The following is a 27,302-nucleotide window of genomic DNA, read 5'->3' as shown; positions in this document are numbered from 1 at the left end:
GTCTGCCTCCTCCTTCTAGACTGCGAGCCCGCTGTTGCGTAGGGGCCGTCTCTATATGTTGCCGACTTGTACTTCCCAAGCGCTTAGTCCAGTGCTCTGCACACAGTAAGCGCTCAATATTTATTCTATTTATTTTATTTTTTTAACATTTTGTTCCGTTGTCTCCCCCTTCTAGACTGCCTCTATATGTTGCCAACTTGGACTTCCCAAGCGGTTAGTACAGTGCTCTGCACACAGTAAGCGCTCAATAACTACGACTGAATGAATGAATTTATTTATTTCATTTGTATAGATTTATCCTATTTATGTTACTTTGTTAATATGTTTATTTTCGTTGTCTGTCTCCCCTTTCTAGACTGTGAGCCCGCTGTTGGGTAGGGACTGTCTCTATAGGTTGCCAACTTGTGTTTCCCAAGCGCTTAGTACAGTGCTCTCTGATCACAGTAAGCACTCAATAACTACGATTGAATGAATGAATTTATTTATTTTATTTGTACATATTTACTACTGTATTTATTTTATTTTGTTAATACGTTTTTGTTTCGCTGTCTGTCTCCCCCTTCTAGACTGTCTCTAGATGTTGCCAACTTGGACTTCCCAAGCGCTTAGTACAGTGCTCTGCACACAGTAAGTGCTCAATAAATACGATTGAATGAATGATTAAATGAATGACTGAATGAATGACTGAATGAATGAATGACTGAATGACTGACTGACTGAATGTTTCCCATGGTGCCCCCGCGACACCGGAAGTGGCCGAGGTGCCCACCCCTGCGCGCGCACCTCCGCCTGCCAACGGGACGCCAAAAGAGCCCCGCAGGCCGCGCCCCCATCCGGGCCACGCCCCTCTCACGCACCGCCTGCTCCCCGCCAGCCAATGGGACGCCGCGGGAGCCCCTCAGGCCACGCCCCCTCTCGCGCGCCTTCGGCTCCCCGCCCTCCAGCCAATGGGACGCCGCGGGAGCCCCTCAGGCCACGCCCCTAACCCCACCCCCGTTCTGGCCACGCCCCTCTTGCGCGCCTCCGGCTCCCCGCCAGCCAATGGGACGCCGCGGGAGCACGTAGGCCACGCCCCCTCGCGCGTGCCTTCGGCTCCCCTCCCTCCAGCCAATGGGACGCCGCGGGAGCCCCGCAGGCCACGCCCCCTCGCGCGCGCCTTCGGCTCCCCTCCCGCCAACCAATGGGACGCCGCGGGAGCCCCGCAGGCCACGCCCCCTCGCGCGCGCCGTCGGCTCCCCGCTCGCCAGCCAATGGGACGTCGCGCGAGCCCCACCCCCTCGCGCGCGCCTTCGGCTCCCCGCCCTCCAGCCAATGGGACGCCGCGGGAGCCCCTCAGGCCACGCCCCTAACCGCACCCCGTCCTGGCCACGCCCCTCGCACGCGCCGCCGGCTCCCCTCCCTCCAGCCAATGGGATGCCGCGGGAGCCCCTCAGGCCACGCCCTCTCGCGCGCGCCTTCGGCTCCCCACCCGCCAGCCAATGGGACAGCGCGGGAGCCCCGCAGGCCACGCCCCCTCGCGCGCGCCTTCGGCTCCCCGCCCGCAAGCCAATGGGACGTCGCGCGAGCCCCACCCCCTAGCGCGCGCCTTCGGCTCCCCACCCGCCAGCCAATGGGACAGCGCGGGAGCCCCGCAGGCCACGCCCCCTTGCGCGCGCCTTCGGCTCCCCGCCCGCCAGCCAATGGGACGCCGCGGGAGCCCCGCAGGCCACGCCCCCTCAGCTGCTTGAGGAGAGGCCGGAAGTGGAAGAGCTGACGTGTCTGCCCCTCCTCTTGCATTGTCCTCTCCGCAGCGCCTAGTACAGTGCTCTGTTGATGGTGATGGCATTTATTAAGCACTTACTATGTGCAAAGCACTGTTCTAAGCGCTGGGGGGATACAAAGTGATGAGGTTGTCCCACGTGGGGCTCACAGTCTTCATCCCCATTTTACAGATGAGGGAACTGAGGCCCAGAGAAGTGAAGTGACTTGCCCAAAGTCAATCAATCAATCGTATTTATTGAGCACTTACTGTGTGCTGAGCACTGTACTAAGCGCTTGGGAAGTACAAGTGGGCAACATATAGAGACGGCCCCTACCCAACAGCGGGCTCACAGTCTAAAAGGGAGGAGACAGAGAACAAAACCAAACATACTAACAAAATAAAATAAATAGAATAGATATGGACAAGTAAAATAAATCAATAAATAGAATAATAAGTATGTACAAACATATATACAGGTGCTGTGGGGAAGGGAAGGAGGTAAAATGGGGGGATGGAGAAGGCTGGGGATGGGTCAGTCTGGGAAGGCCTCCTGGAGGAGGTGAGCTCTCAGTAGGGCTTTGAATCAATCAATCGTATTTATTGAGCGCTTACTGTGTGCAGAGCACTGGACTAAGCAGCTGACAAGTGGCGGAGCCGGGATTTGAACCCATGACCTCTGACTCCAAAGCCCGTGCTCTTTCCCACTGAGCCACACTGCTTCTCTTAACACAGTAAGCGTTCCATAAATATGCTTGAATGGAGAATAATCCTACTGGGGGTTTTCGTTAAGCGCCAGGCACTGTACTAAGCGCCGGGGTGGGTAGAGAAGCAGCGTGGCTCAGTGGAAAGAGCCCGGGCTTTGGAGTCAGAGGTCATGGGTTCAAATCCCAGCTCCGCCAATTGTCAGCTGGGTGACTTTGGCCAAGTCACTTCACTTCTCTGGGCCTCAGTTCACTCATCTGGAAAATGGGGATTAAGAGCGTGAGCCCTCCGTGGGACAACCTGATGTCTGCTGTGTGACCTTGGGCAAGTCACTTAATAATGATAATAATAATGATGGCATTTATTAAGTGCTTACTGTGTGCAAAGCACTGTTCTAAGCGCTGGGGAGGTTACAAGGTGATCAGGTTGTCCCACGTGGGGCTCACAGTCCTCATCCCCATTTTACAGATGAGGTAACTGAGGCCCAGAGGGGTGAAGTGACTTGCCCAAAGTCCCACAGCTGATAAGTGGCAGAGCCGGGATTTGAACCCATGACCTCTGACTCCAGAGCCCGGGCTCTTTCCACTGAGCCACGCTACTTAACTTCTCTGAGCCTCAGTTCCCTCATCTGTAAAATGGGGATTAAGACTGTGAGCCCCATGTGGGACAACTTGATCACCTTGTATCCCCCCAGTGCTTAGAACATGCTTTCATCATCATCAATCGTGTTTATTGAGCGCTCACTATGTGCAGAGCACTGTACTAAGCGCTTGGGAAGTACAAATTGGCAACATATAGAGACAGTCCCTACCCAACAGTGGGCTCACAGTCTAAAAGACTTTGCACATAGTAAGCGCTCAACAAATGCCATCATTATTATTATTATTACCCTGTACCCCCCCAGCGCTTAGAACAGTGCTTTGCACATAGTAAGTGCTTAACAAATGCCATCATTATTACTATTATTACAAACCAAGAGGGTTGATGATGATGATGGCATTTGAAAAGCACTGTTCTAAGCGCAGGGGAGGTTACAAGGTGATCAGGTTGTCCCACGGGGGGCATCCCCATTTTCCAGATGAGGGAACTGAGGCCCAGAGAAGTGAAGTGACTTGCCCAAAGTCACACAGCTGGCGGAGCCGGGATTTGAACCCATGACCTCGGACTCCAAAGCCCGGGCTCTTTTGCACTGAGCCACGCTGCTTCTCAAGAGGGTTGGACACGGTTTCCTGTCCCACAGTGTGGCCTACTGGCTAGAGCACCGGTTGGGAGTCGGAAGGATCTGGGTTCTAATTCTGGGTCTGCCACTTGGCTGGGGTGTGACCTTGGGCAAGTCAGTTCAGCATGGCTTAGTGGATAGAGCACAGGCCTGGGAGTGTCAGAAGGTCGTGGGTTCAAATCGTGGCTCGGCTGCTTGTCTGCTGTGTGACCTTGGGCAATAATAATAATAATAATAATAGTAATAATAATGATGATGGCATTTGTTAAGCTCTTACTATAATAATAATAATAATAATAATAATGGCATTTGTTAAGCTCTTACTATAATAATAATAATAATAATGGCATTTATTAAGCACTTACTATGTGCAAAGCACCGTTCTAAGCGCTGGGGAGGTTACAAGGTCATCAGGTTGTCCCACGTGGGGCTCACAGTCTTAATCCCCATTTTCCAGATGAGGGAACTGAGGCCCAGAGAAGTGAAGTGACTTGCCCAAAGTCACACAGCTGACAATTGGCAGAGCCGGGGTTTGAACCCATGACCTCTGACTCCAAAGCCCGGGCTCTTTTCCACTGAGCCACGCTGCTTCCCAATGTGCAAAGCACTGTTCTAAGCGCTGGGGGGGATACAAGGTGATGAGGTTGTCCCATGTGGGGCTCACAGTCTTAATCCCCATTTCACAGATGAGGTAACTGAGGCTCAGAGAAGGTAAGTGACTTGCCCAAGGTCACACAGCAGACGTGGCAGAGCTGGGATTCGAACCCATGACCTCTGACTCCAAAGCCCGGGCCCCTTCCACTGAGCCACACTGCTTCTCTAGTCCCTTTACTTCTAGTCTCTCAAGTCCCTTTACTTCTTTTAGACTGTGAGCCCGTTGTTGGGTAGGGACCGTCTCTATATGTTGCCAACTTGGACTTCCCAAGCACTTAGTACAGTGCTCTGCACACAGTAAGCGCTCAATAAATACGATTGATTGATTGATTCTCCGGACCTCAGTTACCTCATCTGTCAAATGGGGATTGAAACTGTGAGCCCCACGTGGAACAGGGACCGTGTCCAACTTGATTTGCTTGGATCCACTCCAGCGCTTAGTACGGTGCCTTGGCACAAAGGAAGCGCTCAACAAATACCATCGTCATTATTATTCTCCGAGCCTCAGTTCCCTCAGCTGTCCCACACGAGGCTCCCAGAGAAGCAGCATGGTGTGGATAGAGCATGGGCCTGGGAATCAGAAGGTCATGGATCCTAATCCCGGATCCTCCACTTGTCTGCTGTGTGGCCTTGGGCATGTCACTTAACTTCTCTGTGCCTCAGTTACCTCATCTGTAAAATGGGGATAAGGACTGTGAGCCCCGTGTGGGACAAACTGGTCACCTTGTAACCTCCCCAGCACTTAAAACAGTGCTTTGCACACAGTAAGCGCTTGTAAATGCCATCATTATAATTATTATTATTATTAATATAAATAAATAAATCATGGATATGTGCCCTAAGTGCTATGGGGCTGAGGGAGGGGTGTGTGAGCCCACTGTTGGGTAAGGACTGTCTTTATATGTTGCCAACTTGTACTTCCCAAGCGCTTAGTACAGTGCTCTGCACACAGTAAGCGCTCAATAAATACGATTGATTGATTGATTGATTGAGGGTTGAATGAAGGAGGCAAATCCAAGCGCAAGGGCGATGCAGAAGGGAGTGGGAGAAGAGGAAATGAGTGCCTAGTCAGGGAAGGCCTATCGGAGGATGAGGTAACTGAGGCACAGAGAAGTTAAGTGACTTGCCCAAAGTCACACAGCTGGCAAGTGGCGGAGCCGGGATTTGAACCCACGACGCCCGACTCCAAAGCCTGGGCTCTTTCCGCTGAGCCACACAGCTTCTCTATTAATGTCTGTCTCCCCCCTCTAGACTGTAAGCTCATTGTGGCAGGGAACGTGCTATATTGTACTCTCCCAAGCGTTTGGAGAAGCAGCGTGGCTCAGTGGAAAGAGCCCGGGCTTTGGAGTCAGAGGTCATGGATTCGAATCCCGACTCCTCCAATTGTCAGCTGTGTGATTTTGGGCAAGTCACTTCACGTCTCTGTGCCTCAGTTCCCTCCTCTGTAAAATGGGAATGGAGACTGTAAGCCCCACGTGGGACAACCTGATCACCTTGTATCCCCCCCAGCACTGAGAACAGTGCTTTGCACATAGTAAGCGTTTAACAAACTGACTGAGCCCCCTCCTTCCTCTACCCCTCCTCCCCCTTTCCATCCCCCTGCCTTACCTCCTTCCCTTCCCCACAGCACCTGTATATATGTATATATGTTTGTATGTATTTATTACTCTATTTATTTTACTTGTACATATTTATTCTATTTATTTTATTTTGTTAACATGTTTGGTTTTGTTCTCTGTCTCCCCCTTCTAGACTGTGAGCCCACTGTTGGGTAGGGACCGTCTCTATATGTTGCCAACTTGGACTTCCCAAGAGCTCAGTACAGTGCTCTGCACACAGTAAGCGCTCAATAAATACAATTGAATGAATGAGTGAACAAATACCATCATCATCATCATTATTATTATTATTATTATTATTATTATTTTATTATTTAGTACAGTGCTCTGCAAACCGTAAGTGCTCAATGAATACGACTGATTGATTGAGGTCCTATTTGAAAGATCACAAGCCTGGGGGTCAGAGGACCTGGATTCTAATCCCGGCTCTACCAGTCGCCTGCAGTTTGAACTTGGGAACATCGCTTCTCTGTACCTCGGTTTCCTCAGGTGTAAAATGGGGATGAAATACCTGTTCTCCTACCAAGACCGCAAGCCCTATGTGGGACAGAGACTGTGTCTGATTTGATTCTTGTATCTACCCCTGACTTAGTATAGCGCCTGGCACATAGTTAGTGCTTAAATATTAGTATTAGTGATATTAGGTATTTTGCTGAGTAGTGGGGGAAATGATGTATTATTGAGTACTCACTGTACTAAGCACTTGGGGAAGTTCCCTGTCCACTGGAGCTCAATCAATCAATCAATCAATCCTATTTATTGAGCGCTTACTATGTGCAGAGCACTGTACTAAGCGCTTGGGAAGTACAAATTGGCAACATCTAGAGACAGTCCCTACCCGACATTGGGCTCACAGTCTAAAAGTCTAAAAAAGCTCAAGTTGCTGAGCTTGTTGCCAACAAGTTGTTGCCAACTTGTACTTCCCAAGTGCTTAGTACAGTGCTCTGCACACGGTAAGCGCTCAATAAATACGATTGATTGATTGATTGATTGAGCTAGCCGGACTGACCCGAGCCCCAGTTTCCCTGGGGAGAGAGATTGGGGAGCAGGGGGCTTGGGCCCTCCCTGAGGTGCTGGTTTTGCAGACCGCTCCCTGCTTCCCTCCCAAATCTCCCTGGGGAGATTACAAGGTGATCAGGTTGTCCCTCGTGGGGCTCACAGCCTTAATCCCCATTTTCCAGATGAGGTAACTGAGGCCCAGAGAAGTTGTGAGCGCGAGGGCTTCCCTGAGGGCGTGAGGGACAGGCCTCAGCGGGGCGAGTTGGCCGTCGAGGGGGCTACGAGCCCTTTCCCCCCGTCCTGGTGCCGCACCCGGTGGGCAGGTAAGTCCCAGGTTCTCTGAGGCACCTCTTCTGGCTGCCATGTTGGGTCTTCCTCCCTATTTTGAGGGAGAAATATTCAATTAATCTAATTCAATTAGATTAATCTAATTCAATTAATTCAGTTAATTAGATATTCAATCAATCGTATTTATTGAGTACTCTATTTTACTTGTACATATCTATTCTATTTATTTTATTTTGTGACCATGTTTGGTTTTGTTCTCTGTCTCCCCCTTCTAGACTGTGAGCCCACTGTTGGGTAGGGACTGTCTCTATATGTTACCCACTTGTACTTCCCAAGCGCTTAGTCCAGTGCCCTGCACACAGTAAGCGCTCAATAAATACGATTGATTGATTCAAAGCCCTACTGAGAGCTCACCTCCTCCAGGAGGCCTTCCCGGACTGACCCATCCCCAGACTTCTCCATCCCCCCATCTTACCTCCTTCCCTTCCCCACAGCACCTGTATATATGTATATATGTTTGTACATACTTATTACTCTATTTATTTATTATTTTACTTGTACATATCTATTCTATTTATTTCATTTTGTGAATATGTTTTGTTTTGTTCTCTGTCTCCCCCTTCTAGACTGTGAGCCCACTGTTGAGTAGGGACTGTCTCTATATGTTGCCCACTTGTACCTCCCAAGCGCTTAGTCCAGTGCTCTGCACACAGTAAGCGCTCAATAAATAAGATTGATTGATTGATTGATTCTAATCCCGGCTCTGCCACTTGTCTGCTGTGTGACCTTGGGCAAGTCACTTAACTTCTCCGTGCCTCAGTTCCTTCATCTGTAAAATGGGGATTGACTGTGAGCCCCAGGTGGGACAGGGACTGTGTCCTATCTTGTATCCACCCTAGCACTTAGTACAGTGCCTCGCACAAAGTAAGCATTTAACAAATACCACACAAAACCCATTCAATAGCTTTTATTGAGCGCTTGCTGTGTGCAGAGCACTGTACAAAGCGCTTGGGAGAGTACGATACGACAATAAACGGACGCGTACCCTGCCCACAAGGAGCGACCCAGGGAGGAAGGGAGGAAATCGGCTGGGAGATTTAATTCCCAAGCCCTGTTCCTGCTTCCTCCCTTCAAAGCCCTACTGAGAGCTCACCTCCTCCAGGAGGCCTTCCCAGACGGAGCCCCCTTTCTCCTCTCCTCCTCCCCATCCCCCTAGCCCTACCTCCTTCCCCTCCCCACAACACCTGCATATATATTTGTGCAGATTTATTACGCTATTTACTTTACTTGTACATATTTACTATGCTATTTATTTTGTTCATCATCATCATCAATCGTATTTATTGAGCGCTTACTATGTGCAGAGCACTGTACTAAGCGCTTGGGAAGTACAAATTGGCAACATCTAGAGACAGTCCCTACCCGACAGTGGGCCCACAGTCTGAAAGGGGAAGACAGAGAACAAAACCAAACATACCAACAAAATAAAATAAATAGAATAGATATGTACAAGAAAAATAAATAAATAAATAAAAAGTTAATGACGTGCATCTACCTTTATTTCTATTTATTCTGATGACGCCTGTCCACGTTTTGTTGTCTGTCTCCCCCTTCTAGACCGTGAGCCCGTCGGTGGGTAGGGACCGTCTCTATCTGTTGCCGACTTGTACTTCCCAAGCGCGTAGTCCAGTGCTCCGCACACGGTAGGCGCTCAATAAATACGATTGAATGAATAAAGGAATGGTGGAGATATACCCGGTCACCTAGCCGGGGTGGGTCGCTGACATTTAAAAGGCAGGGAAAGAGAGGTTGGGGCTGAAAGCATTCCTTTGGACCCACGAACAGGCTCCAGCCTGCCATGAAAGAGAGAGAGAGGGAGAAAGAGAGAGAGAGAGAGATCTTCTCTGATTTACCCCACAGTAATTGCCCCCACACCCACTCACCCCTGCAACTCCAACCCCACCCATGCATAGAGAAGCAGCGTGGCTCAGTGGAAAGAGCCCGGGCTTTGGAGTCATTCATTCATTCATTCAATCGTATTTATTGAGCGCTTACTGTGTGCAGAGCACTGGACCAAGCGCTTGGGAAGTACAAGTCGGCAACATATAGACGGTCCCTACCCAACAATGGGCTCACAGTCTAGAAGGGGGAGACGGATGACAAAACATATTCACAACATAAAATAAACAGTACTGTCAGCTGTGTGACTTTGGGCAAGTCACTCCACTTCTCTGGGCCTCAGTTCCCTCATCTGTAAAATGGGGATGAAGACTGTGAGCCCCATGTGGGACAACCTGATCACCTTGGATACTCCCCCAAGCGCTTAGAAGAGTGCTTTGCACATAGTAAGCGCTTAACAAATACCAACATTATTATTATTACTCTCTGTGCCTCAGTTCCCTCAGCTGCAAAATGGGGATGAAGACTGTGCGCCCCATGTGGGACAACCTGATCACCTTGTATCCCCCGCAGTGCTTAAAACGGTGCTTTGCACATAGCAATCGCTTAATAAATGCCACCATTATTATTATTATTGTAACACTCCCCAGTGCTTAGAACAGTGTTTTGCACACAGTAAGCACTTAACAAATACCAACATTATTAGTCAGAGGTCAGAGGTCATCATCATCATCAATCGTATTTATTGAGCGCTTACTGTGTGCAGAGCACTGTACTAAGCGCTTTATGATGGCATTTATGAAGCACTTACTATGTGCAAAGCACTGTCCTAAGCGCTGGGGAGGTTACAAGGCGACCAGTTTGCCCCACATGGGGCTCACAGCCCTTATCCCCGTTTTCCAGATGAGGTAACTGAGGCCCAGAGAAGTGAAGTGACTTGCCCAAAGTCACACAGCTGGCAAGTGGCGGAGCCGGGATTTGGACCCGCAACGCCCGACTCCAAAGCCTGGGCTCTTTCCACTGAGCCGCGCTGCTTCTCTATAGGTCATGGGTTCAAATTTCAGCTCCGCCAACTGTCGGCTGTGTGACTTGGGGCAAGTCACTTCACTTCTCTGGGCCTCAGTTCCCTCATCTGGAAAACGGGGACTGTGAGACTCCGTGGGACAACCTGCTCACTTTGTAACCTCCCCAGCGCTTAGAACGGTGCTTTGCACATAGTAAGCGCTTAATAAATGCCATTATTATTATTATTATAGCTACCACCGAACCACACTACCACCCGTCCCCTTGAAAGGCCCCTGAAGGTCCCTCAGAGACAAGGGCAGCCACCAGAAGAAGCTTTTTTTTGCCTCTTGCCGGTATCGGGAAGCAAGGCCCAGGAATAGCTCTCCCAGCAGGAAGCAGCCGCTGCTTTTCATCTACCCCTCCCCTGTTTCACCCGGAGAAGACTCCCAGATCAAACCGGATTCAGGGAATTTGTCCACTTACAGAGGTTTCCTTCCCTTTTTTTTTTTTCCTTTCTTTCGCTCCGCACTGCCTCATTCCCTTTTTTTTTTTTTTTTCCCTGCTAAATGTGCCCCTTCTGCAGAGCTTCTGGGAACTGGCAGAGAGAAGATAAAGAAACGCACCCACAGTTTGGCTCGAACCAGTGAAAGGCACTAATCACCGCTATTGCATCAGTCTGGGGCTTGAGAGCCTGGTTCTGGGTCCCAGAGGTTAGCTGACTCGGCCTGCCGGAGGGATGGAGGGATGGAGAGATGGAGCTGAGCCGGAATCCACAACCCTGGTTCAAATCCCCTCCAGGATCTGTCTCGGAAGTGACTGGGGAAGAGCCCTAGAAGCGGCCCCAACCAGCCTTGGCGGCATCGATGTTATTCATCCTGACCTCTGGTCAGCTCCCGCTCTCCTGGCGACAAGGTTAAACCCCTTCTGTTCCTCGGGAAGAGACTCCCGCTTGGCTCCTGGAAGGAAAATGTCCCCTCCAGAGACACTATCCTGTCACTGGGGCTTTTCAACAGCAAGGGGGCTGAACACCGGGCAGGAAGAAGCGCAAGGGAAAACGGAGAAAACCGCGAAGGCCGTGGCGAGCCAAGGGATAAAAGGATTTGGGGATTTCTCTTGGCCTTTCGGAGGAGAGTCAACCAGGGTAGAGAGGGAGGCCAGGTCACTAGATGGATCAAGGAATCCCCCCCCCCCAATCCTGTGTGTGGGTCCCCCCCTCCCTCAGACCGTGAAAACCAATCTTAATAATTTAATCGTCGTATTTATGCACACTTTCTGTGCCAAGCGCTCTACTGAGATGATCAGGCTGGACGCAGTTCGTGTCCCATGGGACTCACCGCTTAAAAGGGAGAAAGAACAGGCATTTACCCCCATTTTACAGATGAGGAAATCAATCAATCGTATTTATTGAGCGCTTACTGTGTGCAGAGCACTGTACTAAGCGCTTGGGAAGTACAAGTTGGCAACATATAGAGACGGTCCCGACCCAACGGTGGGCACACAGTCTAGAAGGGGGAGACAGAGAACGAAACCAAACATACTAACAAAATAAAATAAATAGAATAGATATGTACAAGTAAGATAAATAGAGTAATAAATATATACAAACATATATATAGGGATATCTATACAGATATATATATATGTATACAGATATATACAGGCATATATACAGAGATGACCAGGTTGGATGCAGTTCGTGTCCCATGGGACTCACCGCTTAAAAGGGAGAAAAAACAGGCATTTACCCCCATTTTACAGATGAGTAAATCAATCAATCAATCAATCATATTTATTGAGTGCTTACTGTGTGCAGAGCACTGTACTAAGCGCTTGGGAAGTACAAGTTGGCAGCATATAGAGACGGTCCCGACCCAACGGTGGGCTCACAGTCTAGAAGGGGGAGACAGAGAACAAAACCAAACATACTAACAAAATAAAATAAATAGAATAGATATGTACAAGTAAGATAAATAAATAAAGAGTAATAAATATGTACAAACTTATATACAGGGATATATATACAGAGATATATATATATATACAGGGATATATACAGAAATGATCAGGTTGGACGCAGTTCGTGTCCCATGGGACTTATCGCTTAAAGGGGAGAAAGAACAGGCATTTACCCCCATTTTACAGATGAGGAAATCAATCAATCAATCGTATTTATTGAGCGCTTACTGTGTGCAGAGCACTGTACTAAGTGCTTGGGAAGTACAAGTTGGCAGCATACAGAGACAGTCCCTACCCAACAGTGGGCTCACAGTCTAGAAGGGGGAGACAGAGAACAAAACCAAACATACTAACAAAATAAAATAAATAGAATAGATAGGTACAAGTAAGATAAATAAATAAATAGAGTAATAAATATGTACAAACATATATATATATATACAGGGATATATATACAGATATATACAGGGATATATACAGAGATGATCAGGTTGGATGCAGTTCGTGTCCCATGGGACTCACCGCTTAAAAGGGAGAAAGAACAGGCATTTACCCCCATTTTACAGATGAGGAAACTGAGGCACAGAGAAGTTACATGGCTCGTCCAAGATCATACTGCAGACAGTCTTTTAGACTGTGAGCCCACTGTTGGGTAGGGACTGTCTCTATATGTTGCCAATTTGTACTTCCCAAGCGCTTAGTACAGTGCTCTGCACATAGTAAGCACTCAATAAATACGATTGATGATGAAGTGGGGAAACCGGGCATAGAACCCAGGTCCTTTGACTTCCAGGCCCAAATTCTTTCCACTGGGCCATGCTGGTTCTCTAAAACGTCCTGGATTTGTGCCAGCATCCCTGGGACCCACCCTTGGCCTGGCAACACCCCTCTGAAGGAGTAGGGAATACCCCAAATCCCCATTCCCTGCCCAGGGAGAACTAATTCGCTCAAGATGACTGAGGGAAAGCAGCGTTCAAGGAGTTCCAGCCATCAAGCCAGCCTCCCAACTTAATTCATCGTCCAAGGTCATAAAGCAGACAAGTGGCCCAGCTGGCACAGCTAATCAGGTTGGACCCAGTCCCACCTGTCTGCTGGGTGACCTTGGGCAACTCATTTCATTTCTCTGTGCCTCAGTTACCTCATCAATAAAATGGGGATTAAGACTGAGAGCCCCATGGGGGACAGGGACTGTGTCCAACCTGATTAGCTTGTAGCTGCCCCAATGCTTAGAGCAGGGCTTGACACATAGTAAGGCGTTTAACAACGCCGTTATTATTATTAGCATGGATTAGAACCCAGGTCCTTCTGATTCCCAGGCCCATCCTCTATCCACTATGTCAGTCTGCTTCTCACCTTCCTACCTGGAGGCATCTGGAGTGGGGTAGGATCAATTAATCAACGGTATTTATTGAGCGTTTGCTGTGTGAAGAGCTTGGGAGAGTATAGTGCAGCAGAGTTAGTAGGCATGTTCCCTGCCCAACGGGCGGTCCCAGACTAATAAATTAGGGATACGTATTAGTCACAGTAAGCGCTCAATAAATACGATTGATGATGATGATTAGTGTTGTGGGGTTGAGGGTAGGGTCTGGAATGCCCTCCCTCTGCCCATCCGCCAAGCTAGCTCTCTTCCTCCCTTCAAGGCCCTGCTGAGAGCTCACCTCCTCCAGGAGGCCTTCCCAGACTGAGCCCCTTCCTTCCTCTCCCCCTCGTCCACCTCTCCATCCCCCCCCGTCTTACCTCCTTCCCTTCCCCACAGCACCTGTATATATGTATATATGGTTGTACATATTTATTACTCTATTTATTTATTTATTTATTTTACTTGTACATATCTATCCTATTTATTTTATTTTGTTAGTATGTTTGGTTTTGTTCTCTGTCTCCCCCTTTTAGACTGTGAGCCCACTGTTGGGTAGGGACTGTCTCTAGATGTTGCCAATTTGTACTTCCCAAGCGCTTAGTTCAGTGCTCTGCACATAGTAAGCGCTCAATAAATACGATTGATGATAGGGTGAATATCAAATGCTTAAAAGGAACAGTTCCAAGTGGTTAGGCAATGCAGAAGGGAGAGGGAATAAGGGAAATTAGGGGGTTAGTTGGGGAAGGCCTCTTGGAGGAGATGGGCTTTCAATAATTGTGCCTCGTTCTCATCTGTCCCGCCATCGACCCCTGGTCCACGTCCTTCCCCTGGCCCGAAATGCCCTCCCTCCACACATCCACCAAGCTAGCTCTCTTCCTCCCTTCAAAGCCCTACTGAGAGCTCACTTCCTTCAGGAGGCCTTCCCAATCAATCAATCAATCAATCAATCGTATTTATTGAGCGCTTACTGTGTGCAGAGCACTGTACTAAGCACTTGGGAAGTACAAGTTGGCAACATATAGAGACAGTCCCTACCCAACAGTGGGCTCACAGTCTAGAAGGGGGAGACAGAGAACAAAACCAAACATATTAATAAAATAAAATAAATAATAGAATAGGACTGAGCCCCCTTTTTCCTCTCCTCCTCCCCATCCTTCCCCCTGCCCTACCTCCTTCCGCTCCCCACAGCACTTGTATATATTTGTATAGATTTATTACTCTATTTATTTTACTTGTACATATTTACTATTCTATTTATTTTGTTAATGATGTGCATATAGCTGTAATTCTATTCTGATGGTTTTGACACCTGTCTACATGTTTTGTTTTGTTGTCTGTCTCCCCCCTTCTAGACTGTGAGCCCGTTGTTGGGTAGGGACCATTTCTATATGTTGCCGACTTGTACTTCCCAAGCGCTTAGTACAGTGCTCTGCACACAGTAAGTGCTCAATAAATACGATTGAATGAATGAATAAGGTGGGGGGGGGACAGTGGTGGTCTGTTGGACATGAAGGGGGAGGAAGTTTCAGGTCAGAGGGAGAACAGAGGCAAGGGGTAGGTGATGATGCCGACATGTTGCCGACTTGTAGTTCCCAAGCGCTTAGTACAGTGCTCTGCACACAGTAAGTGCTCAATAAATATGATTGAATGAATGATGAAATAGATGAGAAGCAGTGTGGCTCAGTGGAAAGAGTACGGGCTTTGGAATCAGAGGTAGGCTGGCAAGGACCTGGTGGGAGAGATAATCAATCAATCAATCAATCAATCAACCGTATTTATTTATTTGTGCATATTTATTCTATTTATTTATTTTGTTTATATGTTTTGTTTTGTTCTTGGTCTCCCCCTTCTAGACTGTGAGCCCACTGTTGGGTAGGGTCCATCTCTATATATTGCCAACTTGTACTTCCCAAGTGCTTAGTACAGTGGTCTGCACACGGTAAGCGCTCAATACGATTGCATGAATGAATTAGAAGGGAGAGAGCAGCCCCTTCTAGACTGTGAGCCCGTTGTTGGGTAGGGCCCGTCTCTATATGTTGCCAACTTGGACTTCCCAAGCGCTTAGTACAGTGTTCTGCACACGGTAAGTGCTCAATACGATTGAATGAATTAGAAGGGAGTGAGCAGCCCCTTCTAGACTGTGAGCCCGTTGTTGGGTAGGGCCCGTCTCTATATGTTGCCAACTTGGACTTCCCAAGCGCTTAGTACAATGCTCTGCACACAGTAAGCGCTCAATAAATATGAATGAATGATAGACACTCTACTGCAGTTACCATGTTTGCCCTTGGCTCTGCCCATGGGCAATCCATATGTTGCCGACTTGTACTTCCCAAGCGCTTAGTACAGTGCTCTGCACACAGTAAGCGCTCAATAAATACGATTGAATGAATGAATCTGAGGGCTCTGCACCCAGTAAGCGCTCAATAAATATGAATGAATGATAGACACTCTACTGCAGTTACCACGTTTGCCCTTGGCTCTGCCCATCATCAATCGTATTTATTGAGCGCTTACTATGTGCAGAGCACTGTACTAAGCGCTTGGGAAGTCCAAATTGGCAACATGTAGAGACAGTCCCTACCCAACAGTGGGCTCACAGACTAAAAGGGGGAGACAGAGAACAAAACCAAACATACTAACAAAATAAAATAAACAGAATAGATATGTACAAGTAAAATAAATAAATAAATAGAGTAATAAATATGTACAAACATATATACATATATACAGGTGCTGTGGGGAAGGGAAGGAGGTAAGATGGGGGGGTTTGCCGACTTGTACTTCCCAAACGCTTAGTACAGTGCTCTGCACACAGTAAGCGCTCAATAAATACGATTGAATGAATGAATCTGAGGGGCCCAGCCCTGGAGGCTCGCCCAGATTTTTCTGGGGGCGTGGGAGCAGATTTAAGGCGGTGCTCCCCTACAAGCGGTATTTCTATGTCGCCACCAAAAAAGTGAGTACGGGTTGCAGGCCTGACCCGGTGGGAGTTTGGGCTCTAAAGAGAAACGGGTCTTCGAGCGGGCAGGCAGGAAATGCTACGAGGAAGAAAGACTCGAATCAGGCGGAGGGTCATTTGGCATTTTTGAGAGCTCACCTCCTCCAGGAGGCCTTCCCAGACTGAGCCCCTTTCTTCCTCTCCCCCTCGTCCCCCTCTCCATCCCCCCCATCTTACCTCCTTCCTTTCCCCACAGCACCTGTAATATGTATATATGTCTGTACATATTTATTACTCCATTTATTTGTTTATTTTACTTGTACATATCTATTTATTTTATTTTGTCGGTCTGTTTGGTTTTGTCCTCTGTCTCCCCCTTCTAGACTGTGAGCCTGCTGTTGGGTAGGGACCGTCTCTGTGAGTTGTCGACTTGTACTTCCCAAGCGCTTAGTACAGTGCTCTGCACACAGTAGGCGCTCAATAAATACGATTGATGATGATGATTTATTACTCCATTTATTTATTTATTTATTTTACTTGTACATATCTATTTATTTCATTTTGTCTGTTTGGTTTTGTCCTCTGTCTCCCCCTTCTAGACTGTGAGCCTGCTGTTGGGTAGGGACCGTCTCCGTGAGTTGTCGACTTGTACTTCCCAAGCGCTTAGTACAGTGCTCTGCGCACAGTAGGCGCTCAATAAATACGATTGATGCTGATGATTTATTACTCCATTTATTTATTTATTTTACTTGTACATATCTATTTATTTTATTTTGTCAGTCTGTTTGGTTTTGTCCTCTGTCTCCCCCTTCTAGACTGTGAGCCTGCTGTTGGGTAGGGACTGTCTCTGTGAGTTGTCGACTTGTACTTCCCAAGCGCTTAGTACAGTGCTCTGCACACAGTAGGCGCTCAATAAATACGATTGAATGAATGAATGGGAGGGGCCCAGCCCTGGAAGCTCGCCCAGATTTTTCTGGGGGTATGGGGGGACAACTTGGCTCTGGTTGGGGGAGGCCATTGCCCTGAAGAAAACAGCCACCCAGATGGGGAACTGAGCAGCCATTTTCTCCCTGCTGTGGCCACGGCCTGGAAAAGTCCTTTCCAAATGGTCACTGTGGCCTTTGACCCTAGTTTCTCCTTCTCGGCCCGCCCCGACTCCATTCCACCCTCAATGTCAGCCTTATTGATTGACTCTTCCTTCCCCACCCAACTTCCTCAACCCCCACAACGCGTCCAGGCGAAACCAACTACGGACAGTGGGGGGTGTTGATGTAGTGAGTGTCTCCGATCTGGTCTCTTAAAAACACCCACTTCTCCACATTTTCCTCAAACGCATTTTCAATTTATTATATTTCTTTCCTTCCTGACGGGGCTGAGCTTCCTTTCCTCTTCACGTGCAAATTCACCCCTCTTCGTCGTCGTCCCCCCCCTCTTTGAGTTGGTCTCTCCCTGCTTCTCTATTTGCGGAAGTGGCTCGGGTGGAGTTCCCGGGATGGTGCCTCCCTTGTCGTTTTTTTTTTTGGGGTGGAAGGTGTTTGACGAGCAGGCAGGGCGGCCAATGAGAGTCCGGGAATCCCCGTGAGGGGCGGGGCTAGGCCCCCTGCCGGCCAATAGGAGGGCGGGGCGGTGCCTGAGGGTGAGGAGTCGCGTAATGGCGGCCGTTGTGAGCGCGAGGGCTTCCCTGAGGGCGTGAGGGACAGGCCTCAGTGGGGCGAGTTGGCCGTCGAGGGGGCTACTAGCCCTTTCCCCCCCGTCCTGGTGCCGCACACGGTGGGCGGGTAAGTACCAGGTTCTCTGAGGCACCTCTTCTGGCTGCCATGTTGGGTCTTCCTCCCTATTTTAAGGGAGGAATATTCAATTAATCTAATTCAATTAGATTAATCTAATTCAGTTAATTAGATAGTCAATTAATCGTATTTATTGAGCACTCTACTTTCCTTGTACATATCTATTCTATTTATTTTACTCTGTGAATATGTTTGGTTTTGTTCTCTGTCTCCCCCCTTTTAGACTGTAAGCCCACTGTTGGGTAGGGACTGTCTCTATATGTTGCCGACTTGTACTTCCCAAGCGCGTAGTACAGTGCCCTGCACACAGTAAGCGCTCAATAAATACGATTGATTGATTCAAAGCCCTACTGAGAGCTCACCTCCTCCAGGAGGCCTTCCCAGACTGACCCGTCCCCAGCCTTCTCCATCCCCCCATCTTACCTCCTTCCCTTCCCCACAGCACCTGTATATATGTTTGTACATACTTATTACTCTATTTATTTTACTTGTACATATCTATTCTATTTATTTTATTTTGTTAGTATGTTTGGTTTTGTTCTCTGTCTCCCCCCTTTTAGACTGCGAGCCCACTGTTGGGTGGGGACTGTCTCTATATGTTGCCAACTTTACTTCCCAAGCGCTTAGTACAGTCCTCTGCACACAGTAAGCGCCCAATGAATACGATTGATTGATTCAAAGCCCTACTGAGACCTCACCTCCTCCAGGAGGCCTTCCCAGACTGACCCTCCTCCTTCCTCTCCTCCCCATCCCCCCGCCTTACCTCCTTCCCCTCCCCACAGCACCTGTATATATGTCTGTACGTATTTATTACTCTATTTACTTATTTTATTTGTACAAATTGACTCTATTTTGTGAATATAACAAAGAATATAGCAAATATAACAGAGAAGCAGCGTGGCTCAGTGGACAAGAGCCCGGGCTTTGGAGTCAGAGGTCATGGATTCAAGTCCCGGCTCCTCCAATTGTCAGCTGTGGGACTTTGGGTAATGATGATGATGGTATTTGTTAAGTGCTTACTATGTGCAAATCACTGTTCTAAGCACTGGTGAGGTTACAAGGTGATCAGGTTGCCCCACAGGGGACTCATAGTTTTAATCCCCATTTTACAGATGAGTCAACTGAGGCACAGAGAAGTTAAGTGACTTGCCCAAAGTCACACAGCTTACAATTGGCGGAGCTGGGATTTGAATCCATGACCCCTGACTCCAAAGCCCGTGCTCTTTCCACTGAGCCACGGCTAGTCACTTCACTTCTCTGAGCCTCAGTTCCCTCATCTGGAAAATGGGGTTTAAGACTGTGCGCCCCCCGTGGGACAACCTGATCACCTTGTATCCTCCCCAGCGCTTAGAACAGTGCTTTGCACATAGTGAGCGCTTAACAAATGTCATTATTATTATTATTATTAATATATTTTGTTGTCTGTCTCCCCCTTCTAGACTGCGAGCCCGCTGTTGGGTAGGGACCGTCTCTATATGTTGCCAACTTGGACTTCCCAAGCGCTTAGTACAGTGCTCTGCACACAGTAAGCGCTCAATAAATACAACTGATTGATTGAATTAATTGAATGAATGAATAAATACGATTGAGTGAATGAGGGTGGGGTGCCCACACAGTGGCCCATGGCGAGGACGACCCCACCAAGAGACACGGAGGGGGGACTAACCCCACGGAGAAGCCCTGTGGGGGCACACGGATCAATCCAGCGCTTAGAACAGTGCTTTGCACATAGTAAGCGCTTAACAAGTACCATCATTATTATTATCAGGCAGTGGTAAAGCCCTACTGAGAGCTCACTTCCTCCAGACTGAGCCCCCTTTTTCCTCTCCTCCCCTTCCCCTCTGCCCTACCTCCTTCCCCTCCCCACAGCACTTGTACAGATTTATTACTCTATTTATTCTACTTATTTTGTGAATGATAATAATAATGATAGTGTTTATTAAGCGCTTACTATGTGCAAAAAGCACTGTTCTAAGCACTGGGGGGGGATACAAGGTGATCAGGTTGTCCCACGTGCATATAGCCATAATTCTGTTTGTTCTGACCACTTGACACCTGTCTCTTTGTTTTGTTGTCTGTTTCCCCCTTCTAGACTGTGAGCCCACTGTTGGGTAGGGACCGTCTCTATCTGTTGCCGACTTGGACTTCCCAAGCGTTTAGTACAGTGCTCTGCACTCAGTAAGCGCTCAATAAATACGATTGAAGGAATGAGTGCGCTTACAATGTGCAGAGCAATGTGCTAAATGCTCAGGACCTGGGGAGGGGGAGGCTGCCCATTGAGGCACGAGGTGGAGGGGCAGCCCCATGGGGGACGGCGCTATAAGGAGACCCGGGGCACATAGTAAGCGCCCAATAAATACGATTGAATGAACGAATGAAGGAGGGCGAGGCCTACCGTCCTTAAAAGAAGCAGCGGGGCTCAGTGGAAAGAGCCCAGGCTTGGGAGTCAGAGGTCGTGGGTTCAAATCCCGGCTCCGCCACTTGTCGGGTGACTCAGGGCAAGTCACTTCACTTCTCTGTGCCCTAGTTACCTCATCTGTAAAATGGGGATGAAGACTGTGAGCCCCCGTAGGACAACCTGATCACCGTGTTACCTCCCCAAGCGCTTAGAACAGTGCTTTGCACATAGTAAGCGTTTAATAAATGCCGTTATTATTATTATTATCGCCCACGGAGGAGCCCATGGGGAGGGTGGGCAAGGGCCAGAGCTGTGCCCACAGCGAGGAGGGCAGGGGCGGGGTTGCCCAGGCCGAGCAGCGCCGCAGAGTGGAAGAAGGACCGGACTAGGTTAGTTGCCCCCCAAAAGCCGCCCCCGGGGGTTGGCGAGGGTGCCCGGGGTGGAAGAGGAAGCGAAGAAGGCCTCGGCCCTAGGGAGTTGCCGAGGGCACGGTTTCCTCATGACTGTGAGGAGGGCCACAGACTGTGAGCCCCTTTTAGACTGTGAGCCCACTGTTGGGTAGGGATTGTCTCTATATGTTGCCAACTTGTACTTCCCAAGCACTTAGTACAGTGCTCTGCACACAGTAAGCGCTCAATAAGTACGATTGATGATGATCCATCTCCCCTTATAGATATAGTAATAATAATGATGCTGTTTAAGCGCTTTCTGTATGCCAAGCACTGTTCTAAGCACTGGGGGAGATGCAAGGTAATCAGGTTGTCCCACGTGGGGCTCAGCCTTAATCCTCATTTTAATAAATAATAATAATGATCGCATTTGTTAAGCACTTACTATGTGCCAACCACTGTTCTAAGCGCTGAGGGACATGCAAGTTTGTCCCACGTGGGGCTCCCAGTCTTCATCCCCTCTTTACAGATGAGGGAACTGAGGCACAGAGAAGTGAAGTGGCTTGCCCAAGGTCATGCAGCAGACAAGTGGCGAAGGCGGGATTAGAACCCACGTCCTCTGACTTCCAAGCCCGGGCTCTTTCCGGGAGAAGCAGCGTGGCTCAGTGGAAAGAGCCCGGGCTTTGGAGTCAGAGGTCATGGGTTCAAACCCCGGCTCCGCCAATTGTCAGCTGTGTGACTTTGGGCAAGTCGCTTCACTTCTCTGGGCCTCAGTTACCTCATCTGTAAAATGGGATTAAGACTGTGAGCCCCCAGAGGGACAACCTGATCACCTTGTAACCTCCCCAGCGCTTAGAACAGGGCTTTGCACATAGCAAGCGCTTAACAAATACCATCATTATTATTCTTAGACTGTGAGCCCACTGTTGGGTAGGGACTGTCTCTGTGTGTTGCCAGTTTGTACTTCCCAAGCGCTTAGTACAGTGCTCTGCACATAGTAAGCGCTCAATAAATACGATTGATGATTCTTATTATTTCCACTGAGCCACGCTGCTTCTCTAAGCTCGGGAGCAGAGAGTGTGCCTGCTTATTGTTATATTGTACTCTCCCAAGCGCTCAGTACAGTGTGCTGCACATAGTAAGCGCTCAATAGACTCCAAGTGGCGGCAGCTGGGCCCGATGACCCCTTGGGTCAGGACCACACCAGCTTGGGTCTGTTGGTCTTTTTCGGACTTTGAAGAGGGTGCCCCTCCCGCCGGGATTTATGGAAAGATTCTTTGCATCCAGGTGAGCAGAGGTGGTTTGGGGACTGATGGAGGGGGGACCAGCGCTTAGTACAGTGCTCTGCACACAGTAAGCGCTCAATAAATACGATTGATTACAGAGGGGAGTCACGGGGTGTATCCCCACGCTTCTCCATTCTCCCTTAGCTCGCTCTGTGGCCATCATCAATCATCATCATCGATCGTATTTATTGAGCGCTTGCTGTATGCAGAGCACTGGACTAAGCGCTGGGGAAGTCCAAGTTGGCAACATATAGAGACAGTCCCTACCCAACAGTGGGCTCACAGTCTAAAAGGGGGAGACAGAGAACAAAACCAAACATACTAACAAAATAAAATAAATAGAATAGATGTGTACAAATAAAATAATCATCATCAATCGTATTTATTGAGCACTGTACTAAGCGCTTGGGAAGTCCAAGTTGGCAACATATAGAGACAGTCCCTACCCAACAGTGGGCTCACAGTCTAAAAGTGACTACTGATGGTCACTAATGGTCACCCCTCCGCCGGACCCCAGACGGAGTGGGATCTCGGACCACTTCCTATGGAAGCTCGGAAGGTCTCAGGTGAAGAATGGGAGTTTTCCTAGATTTCTCCAGCCGCACAATCCGTTGTACCTACTGCGTAGAGATCACTGCGTTAAGCCCTTAATAAAGTACAGTGCAATGGAGTTAGTTCATTCATTCATTCATTCATTCAATCATATTTATTGAGCACTTACTGCGTGCAGAGCTCTGTACTAAGCGCTTGGGAAGTACAAGTTGGCAACACATTCATTCATTCATTCAATCGTATTTATTGAGCCCACTGTTGGGTAGGGACTGTCTCTATATGTTGCCAATTTGCACTTCCCAAGCGCTTAGTACAGTGCTCTGCACATAGCGCTCAATAAATACGATTGATGATGATGATGATTTATTGAGCACTTACTGTGTGCACAGCACTGTACTGAGCGCTTGGGAAGTACAAGTTGGCAACACGTAGAGACGAGCCCTACCCAACGGCGGGCTCGCAGTCTAGAAGGGGGAGGACAGACAACAAAACCAAACATATGAACAAAATAAAACAAATAGAATAAATATGTATAAATATATGTATAAATAAATAGTTGAGAAGCAGCGTGGCCTAATGGATAGAGCACAGGCCTGGGACTCAAAAGGACCCAGACTCTAATCCCAGTTCTGCCTCCTGTCTGCTGTGACTTTTTATTTATTTCTAAATAAATATCTATTTATTTATTTATTTATTTTACTTGTACGTATCTAGTCTATTTTATTTTGTTAATATGTTTGGTTTTGTTCTCTGTCTCCCCCTCCTAGACTGTGAGCCCACTGTTGGGTAGGGACTGTCTCTAGATGTTGCCAACTTGTACTTCCCAAGCGCTTAGTACAGTGCTCTGCACACAGTAAGCGCTCAATAAATGCGATTGATTGATTGACTTTGGGCAAGTCACTTTGCTGTGCTTCAATTCCCTCGTCTAGAAAATGGGGATTAAGACTGTGAGCCTTGTGTGGGACAGGGACTGCATCCAACCTGATTAAGCTGTATCTACCGCAGCACCAACAACAGTGTCTGGCACATAGTAAGTGCTTAACAAATACCATTATTATTATTATTCTATATATTCCCTGCCCACAGTGAGTTTACAGTGTAGAGGGGGAGACAGGCATTAATATAAATCCATACATGGCTATGTAGTGGAGTGTTGCGGCGTGCGGGATGAATAAAGGTTGCACAGTAAAGTGTTGCATGGGCTTGTACCAGTGCAAGCGCTTAGTACAGTGCTGTGCACACAGGAAGCGCTCAATAAATACGATTGATGATGAGTGTTGGGATTGAGGCCCAGGCTGGTCCACACCCTTCCCTTCTCCCTGCTCCCTCTGGGCCCCTGGGGGATGGGGCAGCTTTGGTGCCATAGGGCAAGCCTGGCAGGACACCATCAAGCAGGCTTGGACAAGCGCTTAGTACAGTGCTCTGCACACAATAAGCGCTCAATAAATACGATTGATGACTTGTTGGCCAAAAGTGGCACCCCATTTCTAACCCTGGCTTCGCCACTTGTTGTGGCACCTTGGGAAAGTCATCTATAACTTTTCTGCACCTCAGCTCCAATTAATTGTATTTCTTAAGCATTTGTATGTAGAACACTGTACTAAGCACTTGGGAGAGTACAGTAGGATTATAGGTATGATCCCTGTCCTCAAGGGGCATCAACCTGTTCATTCAATCGGATTTAATCAATCAATCAGATTTATTGAGCGCTTACTGTGTGCAGAGCGCTGTACTAAGAGCTTGGGAAGCACACAGTAAGCGCTCAGTGGGCTTGTGAGCCCACTGTTGGGTAGGGACTGTCTCTATATGTTGCCAATTTGTACTTCCCAAGCGCTTAGTACAGTGCTCTGCACAAAGTAAGCGCTCAATAAATACGATTGATGATGATGACAAGTTGGCAACATATAGAGACGGTCCCTACCCAACAGCGGGCTCACAGTCTAGAAATATGAATATTCTATTCACATGAATATATGAATATTCAGTCATATTTGAGCCCTTACTGTGTGCAGAGCACTGTACTAAGCGCCTGGGAGAGTACATTATAACAATAATAATAATAATAACAATAAAGACACGTTCCCCACCCCCAATGAGTGTACAGTCTAGAGGACTGTAAACTCTACAGCCTAGCCTATGGGGGAGACAATCATTAAAAGCCTATAGAGAAGCAGCGTGGCTCAGTGGAAAGAGCCCGGGCTTTGGAGTCCGAGGTCATGGGTTCAAATCCCGGCTCCGCCGATTGCCAGCTGTGTGACTTTGGGCAAGTCACCCAACTTCTCCGTGCCTCAGTTCGCTCATCTGGAAAATGGGGATTAAGACTGTGAGCTCCCCCGTGGGACAACCTGATCACCTTGTAACCTCCCCAGCGCTTAGAATAGTGCTTTGCGCATAGTAAGTGCTTAATAAATGCCATTATTATTGTTAATAATAAAATAAATTATGAATAGGAGAAGCAGCGGGTGGGGGGGGCTAGAAGTTAGGCTATCAAAGTGCTTAAAGGGTATGGACTGTGACCCATCTCATTATCCTGGATCTATCCCAGTGTTTTGCACAATGCTTGCTACACATTAAGCACTTAACAAATACCACAGTAGTTATTGTTATTACTGGCATGCAGTCCCCACCCAGCTGAGATGAGTAACACCTGTGTTCATCGCTGCTTTACTTTATCACTTCCTCTTCTTATTAATATGCTTTTGTGTTCGTCTCCCCTGCTAGATTGTGAGCTTTTGAAGGCCACTAACTCTCTGATACTCTCTTCAGCGTTCAGTACGGTGGCTTGCCTACACTGTTGATCCATAGAGCTGTATGAGGGCTGAGTTCCAGTCCTACAGCTGGAGAGGAGGGGAGCCCACCCTCCCAGTCCCCCCAGACCTTTTCCTCTTAATAATAATAATGGCATTTATTAAGCGCTTACTATGTGCAAAGCACTGTTCTAAACGCTGAGGAGGATACAGGGTGAACAGGTTGTCCCACGTGGGGCTTACAGTCTTAATCACCTCCTCCAGTAGGCCTTCCCAGACTGAGCCCCTTCCTTCCTCTCCCCCTCGCCCCCACTCCATCCCCCCATCTTACCTCCTTCCCTTCCCCACAGCACATGTATATATGTTTGTACATATTTATTACTCTGTTTATTTTACTTGTACATATCTATTCTATTTTATTTTGTTAGTATGTTTGGTTTTGTTCTCTGTCTCCCCCTTTTAGACTGTGAGCCCACTGTTGGATAGGGACTGTCTCTAGATGTTGCCAACTTGTACTTCCCAAGCGCTTAGTACAGTGCTCTGCACACAGTAAGCGCTCAAATACAATTGATTGATTGATTGATTAATCCCCATTTTACAGATGAGGTAACTGGGGCACAGAGAAGTTAAGTGACTTGCCCAAAGTCACACAGCTGACAAGTGGCGGAGCCGGGATTTGAACCCCTGATATCATTAATAATAATGATTTTTATTAAGCTCTTACTACATGTCAAGCACCGTCCTAAGCCCTGGGGTAGATACAAGCTAATCAGGTGGGACTCAGCCTGGAAGAGCCAGAGAATAGAGTTTGTACCTCAGTAATTGTTCCAGGGTGGGGGTCTCTCATCATCATCATCATCATCATCATCAATCGTATTTATTGAGCACTTACTATGTGCAGAGCACTGTGCTAAGCGCTTGGGAAGTCCAAATTGGCAACATACAGAGACAGTCCCTACCCAACAGTGGGCTCACAGTCTAAAAGGGGGAGACAGAGAACAAAACGAAGCATAGTAACAAAATAAAAAACCATCAACCACTCTTTGCCTCTCCCTCAAGGGAGCAATTTTCTCGGGAACTTCCCGCTTCCTTCTGTAGGAGTGACCGCCTTTCCTGCTTGGGGGGCCTCTGGGTGTGTAAGGTTCAGAGCCGGCAAGCCACCATTGGGTGCCGTTGGGTGTCTCCGGGGCGGCCTCCGCCCCGTTCAGTTTCGGGTTGATCTGCTTGTCCGACGGGTTGGCGGGGCCGAGACCCGAGAGAGCAGAAGGTCCGGCTGGTGTGGCTTAGCTTCCCGGCTGAGGTGGGGTCACCCTGTCCGGATGTTTTTCGGGGGGGCTTGTGGCCGTCCATTGTGGGGAAGGGCACCTCAGCCACGTTGCTGGGCGAGTGGCCTTGGCAACTGGAGTGACCACACTGGACCCGCCATCGACCCCCGGGCCTGGAATGCCCCCAATCCCTCTGCCCACCCGCCAAGCTAGCTCTCTTCCTCCCTTCAAGGCCCTGCTGAGAGCTCACCTCCTCCAGGAGGCCTTCCCAGACTGAGCCCCTTCCTTCCTCTCCCCCTCGTCCCCCTCTCCATCCCCCCCATCTTACCTCCTTCCCTTCCCCACAGCACCTGTATATATGTTTGTTCATATTTATTACTCTAACTTGTGCATATCTATTCTATTTTGTTAGTCTGTTTGGTTTTGTTCTCTGTCTCCCCCTTTTAGACGGTGAGCCCACTGTTGGGTAGGGACTGTCTCTCTCTGTTGCCAATTTGT

At 48.4% G+C, this 27,302-nt stretch overlaps 1 protein-coding gene across 1 annotated transcript in view; it reads left to right on the top strand.

Annotated features, from left to right (window-relative positions):
• The first annotated feature begins 18,035 nt into the window (after window positions 1-18,035).
• WASF2 (WASP family member 2) overlaps window positions 18,036-27,302 on the top strand; it is a 35,032-nt gene continuing 25,765 nt past the window's right edge. The window contains 1 exon segment of the mRNA XM_038758417.1: window positions 18,036-18,158. The gene's annotated coding sequence lies outside the window, so the exon portion shown is untranslated.

This window comes from Tachyglossus aculeatus, chromosome 16 (assembly GCF_015852505.1).
Source record: "Tachyglossus aculeatus isolate mTacAcu1 chromosome 16, mTacAcu1.pri, whole genome shotgun sequence".
In the NCBI taxonomy this organism is placed as follows: Eukaryota; Metazoa; Chordata; class Mammalia; order Monotremata; family Tachyglossidae; genus Tachyglossus; species Tachyglossus aculeatus.
The sequence above is the reverse complement of the archived record's forward strand: the minus strand, read 5'-3'. Positions and strand labels throughout refer to the sequence as shown.